The sequence below is a fragment of the Aquarana catesbeiana genome, linkage group LG09 (assembly GCF_042186555.1).
Source record: "Aquarana catesbeiana isolate 2022-GZ linkage group LG09, ASM4218655v1, whole genome shotgun sequence".
Lineage (NCBI taxonomy): Eukaryota > Metazoa > Chordata > Amphibia > Anura > Ranidae > Aquarana > Aquarana catesbeiana.
The window spans coordinates 89,650,542-89,660,797 of record NC_133332.1 but is presented as its reverse complement, the minus strand read 5'-3'; the positions used below and the strand labels follow the sequence as shown (position 1 = coordinate 89,660,797).

Genomic DNA, 10,256 nt, shown 5'->3' with positions numbered 1-10,256 from the left:
AGAGCTTTCTTTTGGTGGCATTTGATCCCCTTTGCGGTTTTAATTTTTTGCGCTATAAACAAAAAAACAATGACAATTTTGAAAATAACACAGTATTTTTTACTTTTTGCTATAATAAATATCCCCTAAAAATATATTTAAAAAAAAAATGTTTTCCTCAGTTTAGGCCAATATGTATTCTTCTACATATTTTTGGTAAAAAAAAGCATAATATTGATTGGTTTGCGTAACCTTTATAGCGTCTACAAAATAGGGGATAGTTTTATGGCATTTTTATTTTAAATTTTTTTTTTTATTAGTAATGATGGCGATCTGCGATTTTTTATCAGGACTGCGACATTATGGAGGACATATCGGACATTTTTGACACATTTTTGGGACCATTGTCATTTATACAGCGATCAGTGCGATTAAAAATGCATTGATTACTGTGTAAATGACACTGGCAGTGAAGGGGTTAACCACTAGGGGGCAGTGAAGGGGTTAAGTGTGTCCTAGGGAGTGATTCTAACTGTGAGGGGGCTGGGATCGAATACACAGGACAGGGATCACTGCTCTCGATCACACAGAGCAGTAGATCACTGTCCTGTCACTAGGCAGAAAGGGATGCTTTGTTTACATAAGCATCTCCCCGTTCTTCCTCTCCGCGACACGATCGAGTCCGCGAGACCTGCGGTCACGGAGACCACGGCGGGCGCGCGCGCACGCCTCCAGGGTGCGCTTGCGACACCGCTTCTTAAAGGAGACGTACCTGTACGCCCTTTTGCCTGCCAGTGCCATTCTGCCGACGTACATCGGCGTGCGCTGGTCGGCAAGCGGTTATGAGCTCCAAACCACATATATCTCTCAGAACTCTTATCTACAGTGATAAGTTGACTCAAACATGGAGATATTATATTTAGAATATATTGTTTTAAAACTTATATTCCATGATATTTGTTCAAGAGTTCTTCTGTATCAAGGAATAAAAATATATAATTATGTAGCTTTTACCAAATATCCATCATCATATGAAACATGTCTTTCTGTGTCTTTCTGAATTCTTGAACTGTGTTCCCTGAGTAATTGGAACTAGGGGGTGTTCAACTGTCAATGACCCAATTTGGCTACAGAAGTTATGTTCTGAGAAATATTGACATGTGAGTTGGGAAATTCCAGGTCATTGTGACACTTATTTAGATAATGTTTTGTAATCGATATTTTGATTAATTGTGTACATAAACAAATAGTTGGCTAAGAAATAAGTGATGAGAGCATGCTAACAGTTGATATAGTCTAGATGATTGTGAAATATGTGATAGGAAAATTCCATTTATCTTGTAATATGTTCATGGTGTAGCATGCCAGCATTATGTGTATAAATATGCAAGTTGTGAATCTGTACACCACCACATTGCATTCAGCTGTCTGATGACATTGTGTATTTTGAATAAACCAGACACAGATAACGAAAGCTGATTGGCGTTGATGTCCTTCCTTGGAAGACCAACTTAATATTGGTGACCCCTAAGACGAGTCTCCTTGTCGTCAGCTTCTTCTGACCGCTCTAGCCACAAGAGGAGGGGAGTTCCTTGGCGTCAGGTGAGAAACATTTCTTCACATGTCTTTCTCTTTTGCAGGTAGGTAGATTTGGATGGTTGGCTGGAGGTAACACGTCCTTTTATTTTAACACTTATCTGTGCATGGTTGTTCATAATAATTCTCTCAGAGGGGCAGTGTATAGTTGTACCGGCCATAAACCTGCTTCATTAAAGGACAAGTTCAGTCAAATAGACAGATAAAAGTCCTACACAGCTTCTGTGTAACCTGCTGAAAGATTTGTTAAATAATTACATTCTACTTAAGTACATTCTCATCCTCCCCCTATTGTGCTGCATGGACAGTACACAAATATGCAGCCTTTCGGCGGGTGGGCACTGGCGCTGAGAGGCTGCATATTTGCGTACCAAGAAGTAAACAAACCTGTGCCGAGAGCACATTGTGTGCGCTCCCGGTGCAGTTATCGGCGTCCAACAGAAAGCTCACGATCGCTACTTGCGATCGGGAGCTTTCCAATTATGTGACTGCTGTGACGGCGAATCATGACGGTCACATGATCATAAACCCCGCTCCACCTCCTGGCACCAGAAACCCCTTAAAGGGCCAAGAGGTGTCGACATTAAGGGGTTAAATGACAAGTCCAGTCAAAAAGACAGATACACAGATAATAATCTTACACAGGCGCTGTGTCACCTGCCAAAAGATTTGTAAAATAATGTACATCCTCCCTCCCACTATTGTGCTGCATGGATGCTTAGCATTAGGTGGGAAGCAACACTTCCTAGAGCCTGTATTGGCAACCCCCCTCCCCCCCATGACTTTTTTACTGAGTAAACATGGAACATTTACTGACAGAGCACATTTTTTTACTGACATCCTGAAATATGACAAAAATGCCTCTTATGAACTCAGACAATCAATATTTTAACAGTATAACAATATGTAAACATTAAAGTGGTTTTAAACACTGAAGGTTTTTTACAGTCATGCATTCCAAGCATGATGGTATAAAACATTCTGTGTGATGTGCCCTCCCCCAGCTCCCCAATCCTTACCTGAGCCCCCTCCAATTCCGCGATGTTCACGATAGACTTTGCTGTCCCGGAACACTCCCTCTACATTGGGTGAGACAGTAATGGGAGCCGATTGGCTCCCACTGCTGTTGATCACAGCCAGTGAGCCAATGAGGAGAGAGCGGGGCGGAGCCGAGGCTCTATGTGTTTTATGGACGCATAGAGCAGCGCCTCAGGATCGAGCACACAGTGGTGCCCACAGGGCAAGAGGGGGGCACTGCTCAAGGGGGAGGAGCCAGGAGAGCCGGGGGGGGGAAGGATCAGAGCTGCAAAACCACTGCACAGAGCAGGTAAGTATAACATGTTTGTTATTTTTAAAACTGCGAATGAATGACGAATGATGGCTACAGCGCGGCTCGATAACTCTGGGAGGGCATACATTGACGTCCTCCCAGAATCGCGCCCCCTGGGGCGCGCACCCAGGAATATCAGTGACCGCTGGGTCATCACAGATCACAGTAAATGGCCGCTGACAGCGACTGTTTACCACGTGATCGTTCCATCAAATGACGGAGCGATCACCTGTAAACAAACCGGCGTCATATCCGGTTCCTCTCTCACCTCTCTGTACCGATCTGTACAGAGAGGGGAGAGGGGAGGGATCAGATGCTGCTGCAGCGCTGTGGGCTGGATGTGTAGTGCCCACAGCGCTGATTGGTGCCCACTCCAGCCATCCATCCATTCATGCTCAGCCAGCCATCCATGCTCAGCCAGCCATCGATCCATCCATGCTCAGCCAGCCATCCATACTCAGCAATAATCATCCGTGCTCAGCCATCCATCCCTAATCAGCAATACTCATCCTTGCTCATCCATCCATCCATACTCAGCAATACTCATCCATCCATCCATGCTCAGCCATCCCATCCACCCCCATCCATACTCAGCCATACTCAGCCATACCCAGCCATCCCATCCATACCCAGCTGTACTCAGCCATACCCAGTCATCCCAGCCGCACTCAGCCGTACCCAGCCATCCCATTCATACCCATCCGTACTCACCCGTACCCAGCCATCCCATCCGTACTCAGCCATACCCAGCCATCCCAGCCATACTCAGCCATACCCAGCCGTACACAGCCATACCCAGCCATACTCAGCCATACTCATTCATGCTTAGTCATCCCATCCATACTCAGCTACCCCATCCACGGCTCATCCATCCCCATTCATGCTAATCCATGCCACATCAGTTCTCATCCATGCCATATCCATGCCAATAGAGTGCCTCACAAAAGTGTAATAGGTAGTCAAATTAGATTTGAAATGTATGCCCCTAGAATGCCTGATGGCACTCCCTGCATGTTGAGCCTCTGTATGTGGCCAGGCTGTGTAAAAGTCTCACACATGTGGTATCGCCATACTCTAGAGGAGTAGGACAATCTATTTTGGGGTGTAATTTTTGGTATGTACATGCTATGTGTTAGAAGTATTGTATAAATGGACAACTTTGTGTTAAAAAAAAAATGCATTTTCATTTTCTTTATACATTTTCCAGAAACTTGTAGAAAAAAATTACATGTTCAAAAGACTAATTATGCCTCATAGATTATACGCTGTGAGCGGGACTCTTTTTTTTTTTTTTTTTATTTCTCACTACTAATTATTTCAGTTAACACCTACAGCAGCAGTTATGGAAATTTTTGATTTTATTGAAAAACGCACGGTTGATCTAGAAAATGCATTTTCTATTGCACCTAACACAGAGATGGGTGATTTAGATACTAATTTTAGAAAGTTTGGTCATTTGATGGAGAAAAAAGTCAGCTTATGGTGGGATATAGCTACTCATGAGCAGTATATCAAGGAAAATTTAGTACCCAGAAGATTAAGATAGGAAGTTCCCATTAGTGATGGCCTAATAGACCAAGATGCAGTGAATGAATGGCACCAATTTTTTAATGAAAAAGGCATGGATTTAATGCATTTTGCCTTCAAAAGGAAACAGAGAAAATTGATTATGATCAATCAACAAATTGCAGAGTGCAAGTTATTATTGGAACCATTTAAAGATACAGTCCCATTTGCCATACTAACTAGGCAACTCAACAAGGTATTAGAGCAGAAAGATATAGAACTTAAACAGGAAAAAAAGAAAGTATCTGAGAGATACTAATGGCTATCAATTAGAACAGGTTTTCAATTGGCAGGTTAATTTTAAACAAGGAAAAACAGTATCAACTACTTCATCCCCTGACAGAGAGGTTAGGATTGTTACCCCAAGAAGAGAACCAAGATATAGAACACGGAGGAGCCAGTGACACATACGGCTGTTCCGAGTCAACAGTAAGGCAGCAGCGGCTCTTTGAAAGAGTCCCGTTCACAGCGGGTGATTGCTAACCTTTTATGCCTATTATATACCGGGCCCTTGTGAGTGTATCATTGTGGTTTTATTCTCTCTGCTTTTTGTTACTTTAGTTCATTGCGCAATGATACTTTTGTTTGTTTTGCATAACTAAATTCGTGCTGAGATCAACACAAACTGAAACAAAGCGCTACTCAACACTTGTCTATTTGGGAAAAAGAAATTTGAAAAGCTCCGATGTTTGAAGTTAATATCAGGATTGTTAATCATCATATAATTTAACCCCGTATTCTCAATGATGGATGGACTGTCGGGTTAACATTATTCATTTAAATCATAGGAATTGTGATCAACTTTATTATACCCTATACTGCAATATAATACCCACTATAATATTAAAGGGGTTGTAAAAGTATAAATTTTTTCACCTTAATGCATTCTATGCATTAAGGTGAAAAAACTTTTGAAAATACCGTCGCCCCCAGCCCCCCGTTTTACTTACCTGACACCTCGAAACTCGGCCGCTCGCTCCCGACCTCCATTCAGCCGATCAGCCTGGTCGCTGATTGGCTATAGTGGATGGATTGAAAGCAGCGCAGCCATTGGCTCGCGCTGCTGTCAATCACAGCCAATGACGCGGAGCGCCGGGGGCGGGGCCGAGTGATACAGCGAGCGGCTATAGCCGCCGGCTGTATCACGGGAGCGCGCCCGCAATAACTAACCACCATGCGAGAGAGCTCGCATTAAGGTGGTTAGTTATTGCGGGGAGGAGCTGAGACAGCCGCCGAGGGACCCCAGAAGAGCAGGTTCGGGGCCACTCTGTGCAGAACGAGCTGCACAGTGAAGGTAAGTATAACATGTTTGTTATTTAAAAAAAAAAAAAAAATTTACCTTTACAACCCCTTTAATTAACAAAAGCTGACATTTGTATATTATACACAGATTTTTATTTTTAGCGTGTATATCACATGTGATTTTATGCAATTTTATGATAGTATGTTTTGGTGGCACTATATTGATACACCTATATGCACATTTTAGTGTGTTCATCACATGGAATTTCTTGCAATTTTGCACTATATTGGTACACTTATATATGCACATTTTAGTGTGTTTATCACATGAATTTTTTGCAATTTTCATGCATTTATGCACGGTGTTGACGGCTATATTTACTTACACTTATTTGAACTTACTTTGGAGTAATTTGTGCACTGATTGAGAATTGATTAGAGCGCATCAATATATATTTTTTTATATGTGTAAAGAACGCCTGACGGTGCTCCCTGCATGTTGGGCCTCTGTATGTGGCCACGCTGTGTAAAAATCTCACACATGTGGTATCGCTGTACTCAGGAGGAACAGTAGAATGTGTTTTGGGGTGTAATTTGTGCTATGCAAAAGGTGTGTGTGAGAAATAACCTGCTAATGTAACAATTTTGTGAAGAAAAAAAAAGAGAGAAAAAAATCTTGATTTTGCAAAGAATTGTGGGAAAAATTACAACTTAAAAAAACTCACCGTGCCTCTTACTAAATACCTTGGAATGTCTAATTTCCAAAAAGGGGTCATTTGGGGTGCAGTAATGCATTGCTGTATCCAAATACAATTTGTGTCTTATTTTCCCCAAAAAATAGAGCTTTCTTTTGGTGGTATTTTGATCACCTCTGTGTTTTTTATTTTTTGCACTATAAACAAAAAAAAGACTGACAATTTTGAAAAAAAAAATATTTTTTACTTTCTGCTATAAAACATATTCAATAAAAAATTGAAAAAATCATAAATTTAGGCCAATGTGTCTTCCTGTTACATCTTTTTGGTAAAAAAAAAAAAATCCCAGTAAGCGTATATTCCAACCTGGGTTTTACCAACTGTTGAATAAACTGGAAAAGCAATTTCTTCTGAATGAGACAAACATCCTAGAGCCCCTCAATCTGTCTGAATGAGAACACTGGGTGACACAAAGCTACATACAGAGCAGCCAGTTTAAATACAAGCTGGCACACTCTGTTTGCAGCAGACTGAGAGGATGAGCTCAAAGTGCCTCTCACTTCTTGTCAGGGGCACTGAGCTCAATGGACAGCTTGGAGCCTTGGGCCAGTGGTAAAGTACCATTGGTCCAAGCTGTCCAATAAAAATGCTGCAGTGGAGGCTGGCCTCTCACTGCAGTATCATGGAAGGGGGCATATGTCTAAAAGACAAATGCTCCCTTCCAGCGCAGCCCTCTTAACTACAAGGAAAAAACATGGGTTTATGGGTAGAAGACTTACAGACAGTCCCCGGGTTATGAACACCCGAGTTACGAATGACTCCTACTTACGAACAGCCTCAAATACCGGCCACTTTTGCTCCATGCTGGTCCTGGATACCTCCGGACACATCCCATACTGCAGTACTACATGTACTGCATGGCCAGAAGAGCCCCAGATAACATAACAAGCGCCCGGAACATCCCACATCCATGCACAGGCAGACGTTACACATACGAATGTAGTGTTCCGACCGGAAGTTACACTTACGAATGCAGTGTTCCGAACGGAAGTTACACTAATGCCCCGTACATATGATCGGAAATTCCGCCAGCAAAAGTCCAATGAGAGCTTTTGGTCGGAAAATACGATCGTGTGTATGCTCCATCTGACTTTTGCTGGCGGAATTTCAGCCAGCAAAAGATTGAGAGCATGTTCTCAATTTTTCGGTCGGAAAAAGTTCAGATCGTCTGTACAAATTCCGACGCGCAAAATTCCTACGCATGCTCGGAAACAATTCGACGCATGCTCTGAAGCATTGAACTTACTTTTCTCGGCTCGTCGTAGTGTTGTACGTCACAGCGTTCTTGACGGTCGAAAGTTCCGAGAACTTTTGTGTGACTGTGTGTATGCAAGCCAAGCTTGAGCGGAATTCCATCGGAAAAACCATCCAAGTTTTTTCTGACGGAAAATTCGCTTGTGTGTACGGGGCATTACAAATGCAGTGTTGCGACTTACGAACAACTTCGACTTACGAACAAACCTACAGTCCCTATTGTGTTCATAACTCAGGGACTTCCTGTACAGAGGAGGTCTAGTGCTAGAATTATTGCTCTAGCTTTAACGTTCTTGCATTTTGTAATCTGTGTGTATCTGACTCTGATACCAGTTAGTGCCTTACCAGCTACCGACCTCACCGCACGTCCCTGATGTGTGTTAAATGTGAAGTTACATATCACAGAGACCGGTATTGTGATAATATTGAAGTTTATTGAGATTTCCATACATTTGAGGGTTTCATCATTATTGTTAAGTTATTGATTAGTAAGTTAGCCCTGCACTTTTTTTTTGTGGTGTGGGAACACACAACAGTGCTTAGCAGCAAGTCTTTTACTGAAATTTTTTATTTTACCTCCATTAGTTTATTGTAAATATGAGTGTGGTTATTACCTATTGTACTAAAGATTGACAGAGTGGCTTGAACACAAAGCCTATACTGAACCGATCCTTCAATCCTCCAGAAAACAGCTCCCCCCATGACCAACAGTGGACCGTTCCTAATGTCTTCATGTCTAGAGCTGGTCTATGGGCGTTATGATGTATTTTAGGAATAGTCCACCGCACAAGGGGAGGATTGGAGGATTAGGTGAATATAGCTTGGCTCGCTGAACCCTTAGGCAGTTGATCCATGCTTTGTGGGCACAGCCCCACTGTGTGGTGTCCGGAGTTCAGCTTTAACAGAACAGATCAGAGATAAGGGCTGTGTGCACACAGAGCAGTTGGTTTGTGTTTTTTTTTCACTTGCTTTTTGGATTAAAGCCCATGCAAAATGAAATAAAAATCAGTCTGTGAAGATTCCTCGGCATAGTAAAGTCCGTCTACATATCGGGTTCAGGGGCTGGAGAGGGACACACTATAATGTATTGTAATATTGCCATGTCTTTGTGTTTCATGTTATAATTCCAGTTGGTGTCAGTCACTCATAGCTTACTATCATTTTATAGGTCTTCATTGTGCTTCTCCTACTACCTAACAGGATACAAGATACGATACAAGGGTGGTGAGTAACTTCGTCATTTTTATGTTTTCTTTAACATAAACTATTTTGTCAAAAGTATTGGGACAGCTGCCTTTACATGCGCATGAACTTTAATAGCATCCCAGTCTTATGTCCCCTTACACACGGTCGGATTTTCTGATGGAAAATGTCCGATCGGAGCGTGTTGTCGGAAATTCCGACCGTGTGTGGGCTCCATTGGACATTTTCCATCGGATTTTCTGACACACAAAGTTTGAGAGCAGGAGATAAAATTTTCCGACAACAAAATCCGATCGCGTCAATTCCGATGTTGTGTTCCGACGCACAAAGTGCCACGCATGCTTAGAAGAAATTTCGACACGGAACAGCTCAGTCTGGTAAAATTAGCATTCGGAATGGATATAGCACTTTCGTCACGCTGCAATGTTAAAAATGGTTTAATACAGCGCACTCTCTTCTTCTTTATAATGTGACAAGAATTAAGTCGTTTTGCTGCTCATATTCACACACACTTCTCACAAACTTATTTCTTTACTATTTATCGGGATTCCCTCAATATATTTTGATTTGTTACATCTGACATCATAATTTTGGTGTTTTTTTGTTTTTGTTTTTAAGGGATTTTTATTTGTACTCCAGAAAATTTTTGTGTGTGTTTTTTGTGTCAAGTTACCACAACACCATTGATATGTTGTTATATTTAATCTGTAGGAGATTGTTTGGTGTTGTTGTCCCTTGTTAATTTCACATTTTATGTTAGAAATGTACCTGAATCGTCACCAACAAACTGTCATTTTTGGATGGAAACACACAGGAGAGTATAATTTCCCCCCCCAAAATTTTTTATTAAGGGCTCACAACTAAACAAAGAGGGAGGCAACGCTGGATAAACTGCAGAAATTGGCAAAGCCTTGGACCCCCAGGGCAGACATCAATAATTTTCAAGCAAAATTGGTGGCCTGAGGAGTCCATATCTAAGGTGGTGCAGTCTGGTCTCGAAGTCCCAGAGATCCAGAAAGCAGCAGGTGACATCTGTGTCCCCAGGCTGTGGTCATACGAGAGACTGCAGCTTTTGTCAGACCAGACTGAACCCAGGGCAATCACTCTCTGGTCTTCTTTCCATGCTTCCTTCCACGCTGTGGCTGTGGTGGTGGAGTTGTGGCAGCAGGAGGAGGAGGAGGAGGATGGTCCAACTCAATCACGTCGGTCTTGGGTGTTAGTTCCCCACTCACCCCCTTAGTTAGGACTTTATAAATAAGTTTCTCACACAGGAGGCGTTGACTCTCCTGTATGCCCTGCAGTTTTGTGGCAGCCATGCAGGTAAAGGCCTC

General features: G+C 42.4%; 1 long non-coding RNA gene across 1 annotated transcript in view; it reads left to right on the top strand.

Annotated features, from left to right (window-relative positions):
* Window positions 1-1,357: 1,357 nt before the first annotated feature.
* The window catches only part of LOC141107910 (uncharacterized), an 88,756-nt gene continuing 79,857 nt past the window's right edge, over window positions 1,358-10,256 (top strand). The window contains exons 1-2 of the long non-coding RNA XR_012235984.1: window positions 1,358-1,581; window positions 8,891-8,946. This is a non-coding gene — a long non-coding RNA (uncharacterized lncRNA). The remainder of the gene's footprint in view (window positions 1,582-8,890; window positions 8,947-10,256) is intronic.